Raw genomic sequence first — 20,537 nt, 5'->3', positions numbered from 1 at the left:
TTGACCTTTTTTTTCTTCTCAAATTATTTTGTTAAGGATGAGATCAAGTTATATTGATCATCATCATCACCTATAAGGTTAGTAAGAGATATAGGAGAGGATGAGATAGATGCTTTCACCTCATCTTCCTTTTATTTCTTCTCTATTATCTTCTTTGATTTTCTCTATTTTTCTTCCTTCTCTTCTCTTTCTTTCTTTTCTATTTCTTCATTCTATTTTTCTTTCTTTTCTTCTTCCAACTTCTTCTATTTGTCTTCTTCTCTCCTCTTTTCATCTTCTTTCTATGTCTTTTCCTCTTTAAGCAATTTTAGTTTGGCTTCTTCAATCTTCTTCTTTTCTTTCTCTAGCTATCTTTTCTCTTCCTCAATCAGTTTTGACTAGTCGTAAACATCTTTGGAAAGTGGCTCAGGCTGATCATAGCTTACAAAAGGATTATCACTAATGTTAAATATGACACTAGTTTAATCAATTTGCATAGTATCACCACTTATTGACACTTTCAAAGTTTTCTTTATAGTGGTAGGATTTGTATCTACCTCCATCATCATTTTATTTATAGCTGTAATAGTTTTACTTCTTATCACATTCTTATCACCACCCATAAATAGAATAAGCTTCAATTTGTTCTATAGATAGGTTGCTAGTTTACCCATCAATTTCTTTACTTCTTCATCTTTAATCTTGCACATAGTTCTTATCATTGATTTCTAAAGTTCCATATCTTCTTCTTGAACTTGTGCCTTCTTTGTTATAAGTCTTTCATAGACTTTATGATTGAAAAAATATTTAATATCTTCAAGTTTGAAGTTACTTAGAATCATATATCTCACAGTAGACATATCAATCTATTCCTTCTCAATACCATTATACAAATCAAAAATCTTATTCATCTACACAAATTTCCCTTCATTAATAATGAATGTGTTAATCTTCTCTATCTTAGGTTTCTAGGGTTGCCTTGTTTTACCTGTTGGCTGCTTGGAAACAATGTATTTCTCTATCTCATTGTCTTCTTATTCCTCTACTTCTTCTTCATCATTGGAGTCCTAAATTGTCAACAATGTCTTCTTTCTTTTCTCTAGATTAGTAGCTTGCTGCTAAAGTCTTTTAGACTACCTTTTAGATCTACTTGGTTGCTCAACTAATACCATATAGAATGCTCTATTCTGTAGGAGTTTCTACAATAGATACATCAGATTCTTGGCCAACTAATAGAGGTGTCACATACATTACACCTTGTTCACTAATATGTTTTAGTCCAGACTTTATTTGTCTAACTAACTATAATTCTTCTTCTAACATACCAACCTCAAATAGTGCTTTCTTCATTACATATGCAATTTTCTTATGAGATGCCTTTTCTAATGATGCTTGGTAGGTTGACTGGGTTATCTCCTCATATGTTCCAAATCTATATGATGCTTTATCTATATCAGATTTCAACAATAAATCAATATAACCAATAGTTATATCATCACTCAATCATAACCTAAGGGCTCAAGAAATCTTTCCCAAGGTTCTACTACATCAATATAAGTTAGGTTAGTGTCCACCATAAATAATATATCACTCTTAAATCTATTAAAAATTGCAGAGGTAATTCTAAATCTCTATTTCACCTCATTCTAAAATGTCTTCATAATCAAGTTTTCACTGTCCAAGATTTTCGTTGCAAGATGCCTTCTGCACACATCTGTTATCTTGTCCATAGTGCATATTTCATTACTCATAATATAAGTAATTGAGAAAACTAGAAATCTCTTAAGTACATGAAATAAAATATGATTAATTAGAGACTAAAATCGAAATACACCATTCTTAGTTCTCTTAATTTTTTCCAAATTCTCAAGAAGCTGTACTCTTAGAATCTCACTTAAATTCACTTTTTCTTCCTCAACACATATAAGCTACATAAATGAAACTTGTTGACAAATTATCACTTTTAGAACTTTCACAAATAGAATATGCAATGATTCTACTCAAGAATCTCACATCATGTTGTCTGATGGTGTTGATCACCATTGTTTTACCATTATAACCTTCTTTAGTGTACCTTTCAACCTTTTTCTTAAGCAGTTTCTCACCAATAGGCACACTATCTTTTTTACTAAGACCAATGACCTCATGAATAAGGTTAATAGAGATGTCAACTAAATTGTCTCCCATCCAAATCTTTCCATTATGAATTTTGCATAGTATAATCTAATTCCACTCTTTAGTATCAAGTTCATGGTAGAAAGGTTATCTAACTAAGTCTAAGCCTTTTAGATACTCATATCTAGGCTTAATATTCATACCATGATTGAATTTTTTTTTTCTAGATTTTTGTTCAAAAACTGACTTCCAATGGTTTCAAACTTACTACATAGGTAGCTTCCTACATATTCCAAGAAAACTACATTGTCCAGAGTATTTAATAAAGCTGAATTAGGATTTTTCTCTAGATTTTTCATAGGAACAACCTTTAATTTGGGTCTCTCAACATTCTCAACATTCTAAACTATAGACATGTCCATGATTACACTTAATACAAATTTATCAAATAATTTGTATGAAAAAAAATGATAAAATACCTTTTTCAGAATAGGGTTTTGTTCAAAATCACTTTTCCAAATTACTTCTAGGTGCTCTAAGCTTCTAAGATGATTACAATGTAGAAATAATCAAGTTTTTACTCTATTTATTCATCTATAACTTGCATTAATTGTGTACTTTGTCAAATTGAAAAAGTTGTTTATTTCAAATTGAAATTAGATATCTTCTCAAGATCTTCTGTCTAATCTTTTTATGCTATTTAAAGTTCACCATAGCTTTCTTTCATCATGAAAATGCTCCTCAAAACTTTTTCTCCATGAAATTTGTTGTAGAAATATATATTTCATCTTCTATCATAAAGTTAACTTTCTCTGTTATAATAGTAACTCTTATTTCCTTTGTAACTTGTTTTAATAAGCTCCAAATTACAAGTGAAATTAGCTACAATCCAAACTCATTACAATATATCTTCTCTCAACCTCACTACTCATAGCTCAATCACTAAATGAAGTTATAGATTCTAGTGCAATGAACAAGCTTAATTCAACTTGTTTGAATCAAACATGATAGCTAACTTCGATTTTCCTGTCTCAACATCATCTAACTTTTCCTTCAAAATATGTAATCCCTTTCCAAATGCTTCATTAAGTTCTTTTCAAAGTTAACTTACTACATTTGTTTGATCTTAATTGTCTTTCTTAGTTCCAGAGTTATTTTCATGATTCCTTCTATCATTTCTAAAGTTTCTTTCATGATTCCTTCTATCATTCTCAAAGTTCCTTCCATTGTTTCTTTTGTCAATTCTGTAGTACTTTTCTATATGTTTGAAGTTGTTTCATAACTGACATACCAAGGTTTTGATTCTAGGATTCTCCTGATCAATATGTGCTTGATAATTTCAGGCAATGTGTCCAAAGTTATTACACTTATAACACATGATCTGATTTCTTTCATCATAAGGTCTTCTTTCTCTTGATATCCTTTAATTAGATCTTCTTTTATCTACAAGGTTAGTGTTTCCAAATATTCTACTATTTCTCTTATCATTATCATAATTAGGTTTCCTATAGTCACCAATATCTTGACAATTATGATAGTAAAATTTTGTAACACGATTAAATGAGTTATTTGTACAATCCCTTTCTATATGACTTATTTCATTACATAAAAAACACTTACCTTGAAATTCATACTTGGTTTCCTTAGGAGATTCGACTTTCTTAGGTTCATGCAATTTCTCAATTTCCTTCTCTTGTCCAGCTTCTTTGGATTTATCAAAAGATTGACTGGATTCAATCTTGTCATTAGATTTATCTTTCTCTTTTAGATTTTTTTTTCTTTTAGGTTTCTTTGTAGACATGTTAAACAAATAACCAAGACCAATCTTATCATAGGTAGGTCTTTGTATTCACATTGATTCATCAAGCTTTCCTTTGCTAGTATTGAGCTTAAGGTGTTGATTGCACTAGGTTAGTTCACCTTTCACAATAGTGTTGTACTTATGAAGTTCTTTATGATCTTCTTTTAATATTTCAAATTTAGATGTCTTTTTCACTAGACTCACTCTAAGATCTAAATTTTTAGTCTTTAAATTAGATTCAACTTTGCTAGGATCATTCTTCAAACTCAACTTTAGATTAGTAATCTTCAATTCATGCTTCAAGATCTTGTACTCTATTTTCAATTTCGAATATTCATCATCACTAGTTTCAAATTTAGTAGATTCAAGCTTAGATTTGAGATGTTCAATCTTTTCTTTCAATTGTCCAATATATACTTTGGAGTCTTCATATCTATCTTTCAGCTTATCTATTTCTTCAATAAGGAGATCAATTTGTTCAAGTGTCTTTTCAAGGTTCTTCATCAACTAGTCCATATCCATAAGGAGCTTACTCAAACTGTTAAGCCTCTTCTAAGTAACCATACTTTAATACCAATTGTTAGAAATTAGGAATAGTGAGAGGGGGGGTTTGAATCGGTATTCTACAAACTTTTTTCACCAACTAGATATTATTAATTACTTTGAACCATGCACAAGAAAGTAAACAAGTAATATTGAACAGTAATAATAACAATGCATAAAGAGAACTCATAACACCATATTTTGTTAACTAGGGAAACTATGGCCAAGGGAAAACCCTAGTGGAGATAATACCCACCAGATGATATATTGATATATATGTTCCTTGTTAGAGGATGGACCTTGTTAGGAGTCAATGAGAAAATTCAGTACATAGAGTCCATGTTAGGAAACTTTGAATCCCTGTTAGGAGATTCCAACCCTATTAGAAGTTGTAGTACAATGTATGCGAGAAGAGCTCATTGGCCAAACATGCACTTTCAATTATGGGAAGAGCTCATTGCCCAAACAAGTAATTGAACTTTAGGTTCCTCAAATACAAATGTATAAATACTATAAATTCTTTTCGGCCAATCTCTAACCTTAGCTAGACCTCAGATCACAAAATTAGGTTCTCAAAAACTTTGCATATATCACTTCACAAAAAGTTCACATATCACAAAAAAGGCACTCTTAATCTCACAAGATATCCTTTGCATAAATATCATTCCTTTTCACAAATTGTTGCTAGGTCATCTAATACCACTATATAATTTTCCAACTTAGAGTAAACATCTAGCATGTCAGCCCTAGTTGGTCAAGTAATTACTTTTTAAACAAAATAATTCCTTTACTTTGAATTTTGTTGTTTTGTTCACTGGTAAATCACAAATATCTCTTTTTTGTACTATTTGTATTGACGTTCAAGGTTATACACATCATCATTAACATGTATACTATCTTCATCTATCTTCACTAGTCATAATATGACGTCAAAAATAGTTTACATATAAAAATATATATTGTTGTAAACCAATTTCATACTTAGACAGTTTTCAAGTATCAAAAGCTAAGTATCTTTATTTCTGGGGTTCACTACAAGTATGTATATCATGTGTTGCCATTATTGACAACAATTACATCACTACATATAGTTGATTATCAACAGTAATATGTTTACAACAACAAGAATAAATCCTAGTGTTATTTCCATTATAAAAATAAAATTATATCTTTGATCTCACACAAAACTTGATCCAATATTTCCTTTTATCCCCCAAGTTTTCAAGATGGGGATGATGGTAAAGGACAACAATTAAAATAAGGAAATTGATAGAAGTATAGAAAAATTTCAATTATTCACATCATAACATTGTTAAATCATCAATCATTAAACATAATTAAAGCTTAATTCATAATGTTAGACTTGAATTGGGATTTCACGTAAGAATTGACAATCAAATCAACAAAAAATACTTCCATTGTCAAAATGCATAAATCTCATATAACAATTACAATAACCAAATGCCTAAGGAGACAACATTGAGGGATAAATTTTGGGTAACAACATTGGCTATGATGTTGCTGAACGAAAAGATGGTTCTGGTGAGCTGAAATAATTTTCCTAGCAGATTGAGGATAGTAACTTTTGTTGAACTATAAAATGTTACTAGTAAGCTGATCCCCCAAAATGGTTCTTAATAACTCATGCAGATTGTAATTGTTTTTAATAAAAATAGGGTAAAAGCACAAACCTGTGTCACCCTTTTATAAAGGAAAAGGCTAACAAAAGCATAAATGTTCACCTTCAATGACATAAAATTGGCATTATTATTTAGAATTTGAGAAAGATGTAAACTAATGAAATATGTAAAAATGGATGAAGTTTAGAATTATAATTTTTAATAATTATTCAAAATAAGAATTCATATATTTTCCTAATTTTTATAGATAAATTTTTAGTTACTAGAAACATTGAGAATTAAGGGTCTAGTTCCCACCACAAAACTATATGGAAATAAACTTATTTCCCTTTAATTAGACACTATTTTATAGATAATATATATAGCTAGAATAATCAAAAATAAAAATTTCTTTTAGACTTATATTTTCTCTTTTATAATGATTACAATTTTAATTCACTTGAAATTGATAGTTTTAATCTCCCACCACATTTTTCAAAACAAATTTATTCTAACTAGATGAAAACTTATACATTGTTGAAGATGACTCTTTCCTCTAGAATGTCATATATAGTTTTTAAATTTTATAGAATAATTTAATATTTTTTCTTTCTCAAAATTGACATATTTTCAAGTGATAAAATACATTCTTGTAGAAATTTTTAATTACAATATAATATATCTAATTGAAACACTATAAAATCTATATGAAAATATTCTTGGCTTTGAGCTCTATAAAATGGTGTTTATATGTTATTAAAAAAAATTTCATAAAAAATAGTAAGAGTCATTGAAATGCCAATTTTCTAAAATAATTTTATTTCATTAGTAATTGGATACAAACTAGTATAAAACATGCATTTAATAAAAATTTCCAATTGGAAAAGTGTGAAACCATATTTAACTTAGCTAGAATGAATTAATCTAGATCATATGTTAACCCAAATATTAAGTTTTAGGTAGAATTCAGTTGTTCTGATAAGTTGGCCTAAAAGGTGACACAACTTTGTACTTTTACGCAATAACTTAATGGCATTGTTGGAAATATAAGAGGAGTAATTGAGAGGGGAGGGGTGAATTAGTTACTAAAAAAATAAATCCCAAATCCCTTAGATGTTAGCACAAAATTAACTCTAAAAACTAAATATATTGTTGATGCTCAATAAACACACATAAAATGCTATAACTTAGATGTTATTTGTGATTACCATTACTCTAGCTTAGTTGCAAACACATAAAAGAAAATATCATGAACACATTTTGCACCAATATTTAACGTGGAAACCTAATTTAGGAAAAAGCATCAATTGAAAGTAGTTATTGTTTTAACTCCTCTGAAGTGAGCCTTGTTAGGAGCCAACCCTATTAAACATTAGAAAACACACTGTTAGGTGTGACCCTGTTAAAGGATTTAATCACCTTGTTAGGAGTGCCCTCGTCAGTGGTCTTTTTGAGGATTTAATCACCTTGTTAGGATTTCCCTTGTTAGAGGTCTTTAAATAACTCAAAAGAACTGTCACCTAGTTAGAGGATTTATAAATGGCTATTAAACCAACTCTATTAAGAGATTTAGATCACTACTATAATGGTTAAAGAGTAACACTGTGATGGCCTTATTTTTGATGCAATTAAATTGATAATTAAAAATCTCAATTCTATCTTGTACTTGATCCTTCCTAATCAAATATATCTTTTCTTAATCCATAAGGATATTTTTCTTATCCTTCTGATTTGCTTCCTTACTACATCATTAGATCTTCAAAATCTTCCATGCATTCACACTCTTACACACTTTCAAATTCTCATCTTGACCTTAGACTTATATATTTTATATTGTCAATTCAACTCATATACAACTTAGAATAATTAATATTCATCTCCTTAGTCTACTAGAACCATTAGATAAATCAATTAAACTCAATATGCCAAAATAAGAAAAAAATTCATTAGCTGACCCTGCTCAGTAGACACTAACCCAGAAACAATTTTTTTGTGTTAACCAAGTGAACTCGGTGAACACTGTATACTTGCATAAATCCTTTGGTAACTAAGTGAGCTTGGTAACTAAGTGATCTCAGTTAACACTCATCTTTCATAGACTTTCCTTTGAGACCCAAGTGAACTTGATAGACACTACCTTTTGAATTAGGCAAACTCTAGAACACTCGATAGACACAGAAAATTGTCTTCAATGCTCGAGTGAGCTAATTACCCACTATCTAATAATGATATGACATTTATGTAACATCAAGGATGGTACACAATTTATCAATTGTATCCAACAATCACCCTCTTTGGCATTTATGGCAACATGACATGTCATAACACAATGGAATTTTTGGAGCAAGAATAAAATAAGGAACATATCCTTAGTTTCATTCTGATTTAGATCCATGAGAACTCCCTATATCATTTTGAACTCTTTCTACCTCTAGGTTCTCCCTCTTTCAGAAAACTTCTATTTGTAGCAATTTCTTCTAATAGCAAACTCCTCCCTCTTATAGTAAACTTCTCCTTTACCAAAAACAAAATTCTATGAGATATGACAGTAAACTTCTTCATCTTTGACAAAACATTCCAAAGACAATAAATCTATTAATATCAATGTACCTCAAGTACTAATTCATCTACAAGATGCCCTTGTCAATACTACACCAACTAATTAAGCTTCAACTTTCTCTAGTTGATGCATCACTAAACTTCATTTAATGAGCTTCAGATAGGGGAATGACCCCTAGCTTATCTATTAGATATAGAAATGCATCCTTAGGTAATGGCTTGGTGAATATGTTTGCAATCTACTCTTTTGTATTCACATATTCCAATTTGACTTCTTTATCTTGCACCAATTCTCTTAACAAGTGATATTTTATAGAAATATTCTTTGTTATGGTATGCATCACTAGATTCTTTGATATATTGATTGCACTAGTGTTATTGCAATATATGACTACTAGATCCTTGATCTCTATCTTCATGCATGTTAATAAATGTTTGAACCAAACAATTTTAGAACAATTAATTGTTGTTGCCACATATTCTACCTCTATTGTGGATTGAGAGATGCAATTTTGTTTCTTACTTGTCCAAGACACTAGTCTTTTACCAAGAAAGAATGCTCCACCACTAGTGCTCTTCTTGTCATCAATACTTCCTGCCCAATCAACATCAGTGAATAACTTCAAGTCCAAATTGACTCTTTTTTTGTACCATATGCCATATTCTTTAGTATCATTCAGATATCTCATGATTCTTTTGATTTCCATCATGTGATTTTCTATGGAATTTTCTGAGAATCTTGCAACCATACTGACTACTAATACAATATCAAGCCTTGTATGCACTACATAATACAATTTTCCAATCAGTGATTTGTATGTGGTCTGATTGACCTCTTTGGAATCATCACTTTTGGAAAGCTTATGTCCAATAGACATAGGGGTTCCAACTAGTCTTGAGTCTTCCATTCCAAAAAAAATTAGTATCTCCTTGGTATATTTGGATTGAGTAATGTAAATACCATATTTCTTTTGTTGAATCTGTAATCCAACAAAGAATTTTATGTCTACAAACATAGACATCTCAAATTCTTTACTCATTTCTTCTGAAAATGCCTTGCATAAATCATCATTTCTTATAAATAGTGTGTCATCAACAAACATTTCTAACAATATAATCTTCTTTTCTAGTCCATCTTTGATATATAAACTAATGTTATCATTTGTTCTTTGGAAACCAATCTATACCAAGTAATTATAAAGTCTTTCATACAAAGCTCTAGGAGCTTATTTGAGACCATATAATGCTATGTGTAATTTTCAGACCATGTCTCTTTTGGTAGGATCTACAAAACCTTCTGGCTATTCAATGTAGACTTCCTCATCAAGAATGCAAATTTAACATCCATGTAATACACTTTAAATATTTTGCGTGTTGCATATGCTAGTAGAGTTCTAACACCTTCTAATCTTGCAATAGGAGAAATTTTTTTGCCATAATAAACACCTTCTTCTTGAGAATAATCTTTACACACCAACCTTTCTTTTCTTCTAGATACTTTTCCATCTTCATTTCACTTTGTGCCAATTACATTTTTATCCTTGGGTCTAGGAACACGAGTCCAGGTTTTTTTCTCCTCTATTTATTCTATTTCTACATTCATTGCTTCAACCCAACTTTCATTGTCCAATATATCTTTAAGATTTATAGGTTCAAATTTAGCAATTAAACGTGTACTTTTTAATTTTCTTCTTCTCATTGTTCCATCTGATATGTCTCCAATGATTTGATAAGGTGCATGATGCCTTCTAAAAAATCTTGCTAACATAGGTACTTTGGATTTGGAATGAGTTTCACTGATTTCATCATGAACTTCAATGTCATGATTAGGTCCCACTATATATGACTTAGGTCCATAACACTTGGTTTGTTCTTAAGGTAGCTCAGTAGCCTCTGATTGCAACTGAAGTCCTTTAGACTATGACTTGGGTTGTACTTTCTGCAACTCAATAACTGTTGGAGATTTTGGGGACTCAAGAGGTGAAGCCTCCTTTCTCTCAAATATATTTGGAAAGGTATAAGGTTCATAGTAAAAAGATCTTTTGCAATCCTCTAGCTATTTATTGCTTTCTTCTTCACTCTTTTCTAAAAACTCATCAATTCTCACATGTGCACTTTCTATGATTCTATGAGTAGACAAATTTAAACATTTTTATGCTTTACTTTTGTAGGAGTATCTTAGAAATATGCCTTCATCACCTTTGACATCAAATTTTTCTTTTCTAGATTCTTTCATGATATAACATTTGCTACTAAATACTTTGAAGTAACTTACATTAGGTTTGTAGCCATACCATAGTTGATAAGGAGTTTGGTTTGAGTCTTTCCTTAATTTTACTCTATTCAAGGTATGAACTACAATGTTGATAGCTTCCTTCCAATATTTGATTATGACATTCTTTTCTATCATCAATGTGCTTACTCAATCCATGATGGATCTATTCCTTCTTTTAGCTATACCATTCTGTTTAGGTGTACCAAGGGCTGACACTTGTCTTTTCATACCTCTTTCAATGCAAAAATCATTGAATTCATTTGAGATGAATTCACCACCTCTGTTTGATCTCGAACATTGCAATCTTTTTCTATTTTCTTTTTCTACTCTTGCCAAATACCACTTGAATTTTTGAGATGCTTCTAATTTTTCTTTCAGATACATTACAGTCGTCATTCTAGAATAATCATCAACAAAGAGAATAAAAAAAATTTCTCCACTATAACTCTCTATTCCAATGGATCCACATAAGTTTGTATATGCAAGTTCTAAGACTTCTTTAGAATGATAGCTCTTTCTTTTGAAATTAATCTTTCCCATCTTACCAATTTGGTAATTCTTTTGTTTGCTTGCCAGATCCAACTAGATTTCCTTTACCATCCAACAATTTGGCCTTTCCATCCAAAAATTCTACCTTGAATCCAATCTTATTTCAAGTATGCCACACTCAATATATTATGCTTTAGTCCTTCAACCCAATATGAATTATCACATACAAGTTTTTTGGTTAAAGAGATAGAACATTTTCCTTTAATGCAACAGGGTTCATTGTTTCCAAATCTTACACTACCTCCATCATAATGTTCCATGTGTTCAATTTTTTTTATATCTCCAATCATATGATGTGAACAACCATTATCAATAATTCATGTATCATTTTTTCTAATAGGAGAGATAAGTGGCATCTTATCTCCTTCATCATCCAATTCATCTTTTATAGCAATATATGGGTAAAAGCATAGATCTATATCACCGTTTATGATACAAAAATCTATTTTGGTCAAATCTCATTTCTCTATCAAAACTCAATTTTTTTCAAAAACTAAAAATACCCTTTTATAGATCTCAGATTCAATATCATCATTATATAAATTTTTGAGTATTTTGATGAGTTATAATATGTTATAATATCAAAATATAAGTTGATATTTCAACATTTCAAAAGATGGTCCTTGAAAAAAGTAAAAAAAATAGTAAGTGATATAAAAAAAATTAAAAAAATATATTTATCTCTAGATGAGAGAATCCTCTTCACGAATATGTAATTCTTTTTCAAGAAGGTATAGATTTGATAGGGAAGTTTTGATGGGAGGGAAAAACTATTGGATTCTAATAAGGTCAAACTTGAGTACTTATAACAAAGAAAATATACATTAAAAATAATTATTTCTTTTTTTGTTCACTAGTTATACATGTCATCTATAAGATATTTTCAAATCAGAACAAAAAAAGATGATTTGCATATACTTGTTTGATGGGAACTACACCCTATATTTTTTATAGTTAAAAAAGGGACTTCAAAATAAAATAAAATGAATAAATTCTTATTTAAAAAATTTATAAAAATTATAGGCATAAAATTCATCCAATTCTACACATTTCATTATTTTACATCATCTTCATATTTTAAACACAGATACCATTTTTTTGGTCATTAATGTTGAACTGTCACATTCTGATATCCCATTTCTTTATAAAAGGTGACACAGGTTTGGGCCTTTACCCATATACCATTTCGTTTTCACTATTATCAGAATCTTTAGCCTTAAAATAAGATTTCTTACCTTTGTCCTTGTAGTTCTTGTAATTTTTGAATTCCTTCTTGCCTTTGTATTTATTACTTTTCTTCTCATTCTTATTTTCTCTCTTTGGAAACATAGCAACATTATAACCAACTTCTTTACAAGAAAAGTAGATTAGAGGAATTTTGCATTTGTATTTTCCTCTACCTTTGGAGTGTTTCTTTGCAAGTAGGGCTTCAAAAATTTCTAGATCACTTGCAAAACTTTCTTTAGTTTCTTCTTCACTTCTTGATTGATTGTTGGTCTTTGATTTCTTGCTCTTTTCCTTGAGTGAGAGTTTGGCTTCAAATGTTGAGTCAATATTTTTTGAAATAGGAACATAGTTATCCAATTTAAAAGCTGTCAATCTTCCAACTAGAGCATCCAAGGTTATTTTATTATTTGTATCACATCTGATCTCTTGAATAGCAGACACTCTAATTGCATAAATAAGAAGAATAGTTCTGAGTACCTTGCTTACAACAGTTTTATCATCAATGTCTTCTCTAGATGCTTTGATTGTACTCACACTTGCTTTGATTATTTCCACATATTTTGTAATGTTTTCATCTTCTCTCATTTTCATCTGATTAAAATGACCTCTGAGAGTTTTATCTTTGGCTCTTCTTGCATTTTCATCTCCTCCATAAATGTCTTTTAGTTTGGTCCACATTTCATATGTAGTTTTCTATTCTTTTACTTCATCAAATTCAGCATAACTGAGACCAGATGCAATATCAATCATCATGATTTTTTTTTGGTGAATGTGGAAAAACCTTGTAATATATATTTATAATATAAATTGGTTCAAGAGCTCAATTGGGAAAGAACCAAAAAGAAAACCTAGCATCGTCATAATATGTACAAGTTACAAATCATTGATATATACAACTTATAATATCGATGTGTGCAAATTGTCTTACAAAAAAGGGATAGAATCCCACCAACTTTAGATTTTAATAAAAATTTACAATTATCCATCCAATCCATCAGTCTGCAAGCAAACCCAAATCTAACAAATCCAAAACTGATCTTGAGTAGAAAATAGTAATGCCTCTTGATATAGATAAAGTTAAAGGAAACTATTAAAAAACTCAATCTTCCTTAACTTTTCAATTTAAGTCCATATCAAGATGAAAAGTTGAAATGCAGTACTAATTCCACACCAAACTAGATGAACATAGCACTGCAGCAATCTATCATATCGAGCCTAGGTCAATCAAAATTGACAAAACTTGAAAAAATTGAGTGCCAAGTCAAATACCCAACTGAAGGAGCCAACAACAACAAAATTAGAAAGGTTCCCAGTCCATTGAAATTGGGCCATCCCTAGTTGACAGATCCATTCTCACTAAAGGATTATCAATATACATTATTTGAAACTTATGATGAATGGAATCCCCTAATAGCATTGGAGTCAAGCATGTGAAATAGTTGAAAGTGTCCACCTTATGATCATGTGAAAGTAAAACATCAATAGCACAAGCTTTCATGATTAACTCATCAATAGACTGTGATGTTAAAAATGGGTTGTAATACCATAAATATAAAGCAACCAGTCCAAGATTCCCTTCATACAAAGCCTTTGAAAATGATGCCAAAAAACTTTGAAATTTGATGTGTTCCTTGTTATGGAAGAATCCTTGAATACGTGCAAAAGGAATCTCACCTCGTACTATATCATACTATCATAGAGCTTGTCTAATACCTTCCATGCCAAACAACTTGCCAAGACCAATTTTATCTGCAATAATATCCACAATTGCACAATCTTGAAGAAGGTCAGTGGTAAAAGTGAAGAATAAGGATAAAATGCAGGATGGAAGAATAACTCTTGGGTGAGAAGAACATAGAATAGAGGGTCCCAATACATCAATAAAGCAATGCAAACATAGATCACAATTGATTTTTAAATCATCTCTCAGTTCGCTATCTGGAATGCATCTGAGCCATGGATGTTGATGACCATGCCCCTAAAAAAAACTCTAAATACATTATAGTGAAGCTATAAAAATTCCATTTCCCATAATTATGAGATCTTCCACTAAACAACTAGGGCCACAAAATTCGTAAACTACCTCACACAAATTGCGTAATTAAAGATGACACCATTCCTTGCCATGTAACAGTACAATCTTGATCAAATTTATTCATCTATTATGAATCACTCATATGAATGACTTTTAATTACATAGCATGTACTACCAATGCCATTTTGAAAGAAACCAAGATCCTTATCAATTACAAAAATCAAATTTTGTACTTGCCTTGAAGAATAAAGGTCACAATCATTATAGTTGCCAAAGTACACAACACTAAGCTCATGACATCCACATAATCAACCCATGAATTTTAATCATTTACAATAAAAAAAATTAAAACCAAACCAATTATTTTGTGCAACCATCATGAAATAATAAAGGGAAAATCAAATTGGTATTATAAGTTTTGCTCTTGATTAATTAAGGTAAATAAAGTGGGAAAGTTGGCAGATATAAACTCTGTAATCCTCATCTCATTAGTCTTCAAGTCACAACCTATATTGGATAAATTATCTGCAACTTGATTTCCCTCTCTAAGGGTATGAGAGAAGGACACCACTTTGACTTTGTCAATTATTACCCAAGATTTTTCTAGTATATAACCAAGCTTCTAGTTCTCTATTTTTTCTTTACAGATGAATTGATGACCATTGAAGAATCTCCCTCAATGTGGATATTGGCTATGTTTAATTCAAGTGCTAGTTCTCAACCAAGTAAGAAATTCATGGCTTTAGCTTTATTATTTGTACCAACCAGTAATTTTAGAGCCAACATACCTATCACCTACCCATTGTGATTTCTTATTAACACTCTAACCCTTGAGTCACAAGGATTTCCTCTAGAGAAGCCATCAAAGTTCAACTTGAAAACTCCCATAGTAGGGGGAATCCATTTCACAACCCTTCTATTAACTTTTTCATGAGGACCTGAAGTAATGAATTAATAAGATGGGGAGGGTAGACTAGTCCATCTGTTAGCCAATGCAATACCCCAACCTATGACAATAAGTTGTTCAAAAGTTCTTTTGATATATTCTACCACAATGTCCCCTACAATGACTTCTAATGCTGACATGACACTTTCTAATATCGAAGGTTAGTTTCTAAAAATTCTTTTATTCCTCTCCCACCAAATTGTCTAAATAACAATTGTTGGGATGCACTTCCAAATACACAAATAGTAAGAGTAGGTTTTTGAGCTTGGCCAATCTTGGAACATGTCCCATAAAGTGTTTGGAAGGGGCATACTAGAATTTAATTTTTGAAGGATGAAGATCCAGTGTTGATATGCCACTTTACACTGAACAAAGAGGTGATTAACATTCTCCTCTACCTCCATGCATAATACACATTTCATGTTATGGAAAACATTCAATTTTGATAACTTTTCTCTTGTCAAAATTCTATTTTTTAAAGCTAACCAAGAAAAACTTCTTTCCTTTAGTAAAACTACTAGGTTGCAACAAAATTTGAATGCCCGAAATGACTTGTTACCAATTTCTAGGTTCTTGGCAACTAAATAGCCCAATTTTACTGAATATCTGCCCTCCTGGTGTGGGGCCTAGATTAGTATATCTAGGAGATTCATCACTAAAATAGTTCTTGAGCTGCATATACTTACAAATTCTTTTTTGATCTAGTTAGGAATTGGTAAACTATCTGGGTTTTTCCAAGTGACTCTTCCTAAAATTGGATCAACAAACTAAAATAATTAGCTACATAAGGGTCCCATTTAGTACAAAATATTTCACTCCGAATAACAAAGGATTGAGAATTAGAAAGCAGAGGAAGGCCATTCCATGAGTCTTATCAAAAAAGTGCCTCAAAACCATTACTAATTTTCCAAGTCAAATATCTAGCAAAAATCATGGGACTCCACCAAGAAGTTCCAAATAGCTGATCCTTTAGGAAGATGGTCCTTAGTCAAAATTCTAGAAGGGTCAGAGGAATCTAAATATTTTCTTTGTAAGATCCTACACCATTTGGCCTCTAATTTCTCATACAAAAACCAAACTAACTTATCTCTAAAAGCAAGATTCCTTAAGGCCAAATTAGGAAGATTAATTCCCCCTCTATGTTTTTCTAAAGACATTTCCTTTAGTCAGATAAGTGGAATTTTTTTATTTCTAGATATATTTTCCATCCATAAGAAATTTTGAATAAATCCTTCAATCTTCTTAATGATAAATCTAGGTGCAAATAATATAGAGAAATAATAGTTTGGAATAGTTGAAAAGATAGACTTAATCAAGAGAATTCTGTCAGATAAAAAAAGCCATCTTACCTTCCAAGCCATAGTTCTAGCTTTAATTCTATCTACTATATTTTTGCAATAGGAAGCTTTTTTACTGCCTATAAAAAAGGGAACACCCAAATATGTAGATGGTAATATTTCCTCCTCAAAGTCGAGGATCTTTCTAATCTTTTGTGCAATAGGTGGAGTTGTGTTAAAGAAGAAGATTTTTTTATTTTTCCATGTTGATCTTCTATCTTGAGAATAATGAGTATTGATCCAGTAAATATTTAATATGCTTAGCTTCCTTAATGTTTGAAAATCCAAACAACAAAGTGTCATCTACAAATAGAGAATGAGTAACTACTAGACCATTTCTTCCAAACTGAATGCCTTTCCAAAGGTCCAACTGTTGGACTACATTATAGCCCTAGTAAAAGTTTCTACCATTAGAATGAATAGGGTAGGTGATAGGGGATCACCTTGTCTAATTCCTTGAGAAGATTTGAAGTACCCCTTCAGAGAGCCATTAATAAGAACTGAAAATTTAGCCCCCAAAATATAGGCTTTGAACCATTTGCACCAAGCTTTGCTAAATCCAAATTTCTCCAAAACTTTCATAAGAAAGGACCAAATAACTCTATCATAAGCCTTCATCATATCAAGTTTAATAACAAAGGAAGGAATTTGGTTTTCTTTGATATGGTGTAGATTTTCATGAGCCACAATCGCCCCTTCCAACGTCTCTTTACCTAGCACAGAACCATCATGTTCTAGAGAAATGATATTAGGAAACAAAGCTTGAAGTCTAGAATAAATGGCCTTGGTGAACATTTTGTATATAGTATTACACAAAGAAATTGGTCTGAAATCAACAAAAGTTTTGGGGATCACCAAACTTAGGGATGATGACAATATTGGTAGAATTAAAGTTCCTGCAAATGAAACCCTTGTGTTGAGAGGATTCTAAAGCCATAAGTAAATCCCAACCTAGAACATCCCAATAATTTGGAAAGAAGAGAGTTTTAAAGCCATCAAGACTAGGTACTTTATTTGGGGGGAGGGATTGAACTATTTTCTAAATTTCCTCCAAAGTGAAGGGTTTCATAAGATCAACATTATCCTAATCTGAAATAATTCTTGGAACTGCCTCTAAGAATGAATTTAGATGATGTTCATTAACATCCATTTTCATTGATGGATCAAGGAGTTCTTTAAAGAATCCAACACCTTTCCTTTTGATGCTCACCTCATCTACTAATTTTTTACCTGTAAGCTGTTCTGTAATTGAAAAATTGATTTACTTGTCTTCTTTTGACTTGCTAAAGCATGAAAGAATTTTGTGTTGTGGTCTCCATCACTTAGCCATAATTCTCTAGATTTTTGCCTCCAATATTCTTCCTTTACAGAACTCCACCCATTGAGACTACTTCTCTTTCTAACAAGAGTATGCATTTGAATTTAAGCCAAAACTGATGATTTTTTCATTGATCTCTTAAAGTTCCTTTTGCACTTTATTTTTCTCCTCAAAGATGTTTTTAAACACATGTTTGTTTTGGATTTTGATTTTTTCTTTAAGATATTGGATTTTCTTATAGAAACGAAACATACTATCACCTTTTTCCTATGGAGCACTGACCCACCATTGTGTAACTAAAGGCAGAAATATCGAGTGTCTGAACCACATTCTTTAAAATTTAAATGAAGATTTTTTATGTGGTAGTGTCTAGTCCACTTTTTTATCTAAGGATAATGAAATTAGAAAGTAATTAGACCCTAGAAAAGAGAGAATATCTGCCAAGAAAATAATGGATGTTACTTTCCATGCTTGAGAAACTAAAAATCTATCAAGTTTCTTAGCAATTTGCAAGAAATCATCTCTTCTATTATGCCAAGTGAAGCATTCATTGGATGTACCAATTTCAAACAATTCATTATCTATGATAAAGTTGTCAAATTCTTCCATAATTTTCAAAAATGGAAAGATTCCACCCTATTTCTCCTTATTATTTCGAATTGCATTAAAGTCACCACCAATAATATAATTTTGTTGTGGTAAAGATCTTATTTTATCTAAAATTACATTCCATGGTTTAACCTTATCTAGAGCACTAGAGGGACCATAAATGTTAAAGATTACCATCGATGTTTCAAAATATTGAAATTTAAAACATTGTCAACCCAAACCTTGCTCTAGTAAACTACTAGCAACAACCTTCAAGTTATATAGAGTGGTTAAACTACCTAATGCCCCAACACTATGACAATGGGAAGATTTCCACTATTTCCATTTTGCAATTGAATCCTGATATTTTTTATCTGATAGTTTTTTCTCTTATAGTAATATAATATCTCCTTTCAACTCTTCAAGTAGTTTTTTGGTCCTACTTCTTTTGTCAGGGGCATTGATACCCCTACCATTCCATGTTATGATCTTTATTCTTCCACTAGAGGACACTTAGTCCTTCTAGTGACTCTTTTTATTGTTTGAAATTTTTCTTCCAATATAGATTGGATGCCTACTACAATTTCTTCTTTAGTTTTTATACTTTTACTCTTTCTATCATGAGTCTTTGGAGGATAGGATACCATAGTCTGATCTCCAAGTGATTTCATAATTGAAAGGCTTTGTGAGAAATCAAAAGTGTAATCACATCCAATTTTTCCATTGGTCATTTGTATGGGCTGGAAATCTCCAAGTGGGATATGGTATTCTTCAAAATTATCTGTTGATATTTGGGACATATCTTCTTGCACAACTTCCTCTGTAATTGATTAGAATTGTTTTGATACCACAAATGTTGAAATCTCTTTAGCTAATTGATTTAATTCAAATTCTACATTTCTACCTAGGCTAACATCTTGCATAGTCTATTTACATGCTAGGACAAACATCTCCAAAGGGAATTTATTAAACATAACTTGATGTGTGACTAAATCTATTGTGGACCAATTCTGCTTGTTCCAATCTAGCAAGATAAGATCTTGATAAATCAATTGTCTACAAATTGTTTGATGATGTGAAGTGTTATGGACATTTTAAGCATGATCCATAAGAACTAATTGATTTAGTAGATATATTGGAAACTATTTCATGAAGTGACATTTAACCAAGCCCCTTCTGTCCATTAACTTATGACAATTCTCTAACCTACTTGAAATCTGTAATTCTTGCATAGGACTAATCTAATTATCATTAAATACCTCCTTACTAAGATTTACACAAGAGTCCTCAACTATAGAGGGGAGGATTGATTGGTCTGAATAAAGAGACTAATTATTACAATTTTCCTCCTCCGTAGTAAAAACTATTTCTACTAGTTCAATATAAATTTCCAAGTTTGATGGAGGAATCTAAAATTTAGTAGGCTCATTTGGTAGACCCAAGTCTAATTCAAAAATAGGCAATATAGCATCATAGTTATGATTGATTACATTGGTATCTATACTATTTTCATTAGCAACCTACATTTCTCAGCCATGGATGAATGGTCTTCACATACCATAATCTAGTTTGTAACAACACCTTGGCAATCTAAATTAAAATGTCCCAAGACCAAAGAATGTTTTTCAACTATCTTTGGTTCTTGA

The sequence above is a fragment of the Cupressus sempervirens genome, chromosome 6, assembly GCF_028749045.1.
Source record: "Cupressus sempervirens isolate cs-2001-9-10 chromosome 6, ASM2874904v1, whole genome shotgun sequence".
Taxonomy (NCBI): domain Eukaryota; kingdom Viridiplantae; phylum Streptophyta; class Pinopsida; order Cupressales; family Cupressaceae; genus Cupressus; species Cupressus sempervirens.
Note: the sequence above shows the minus strand (reverse complement) of the source record.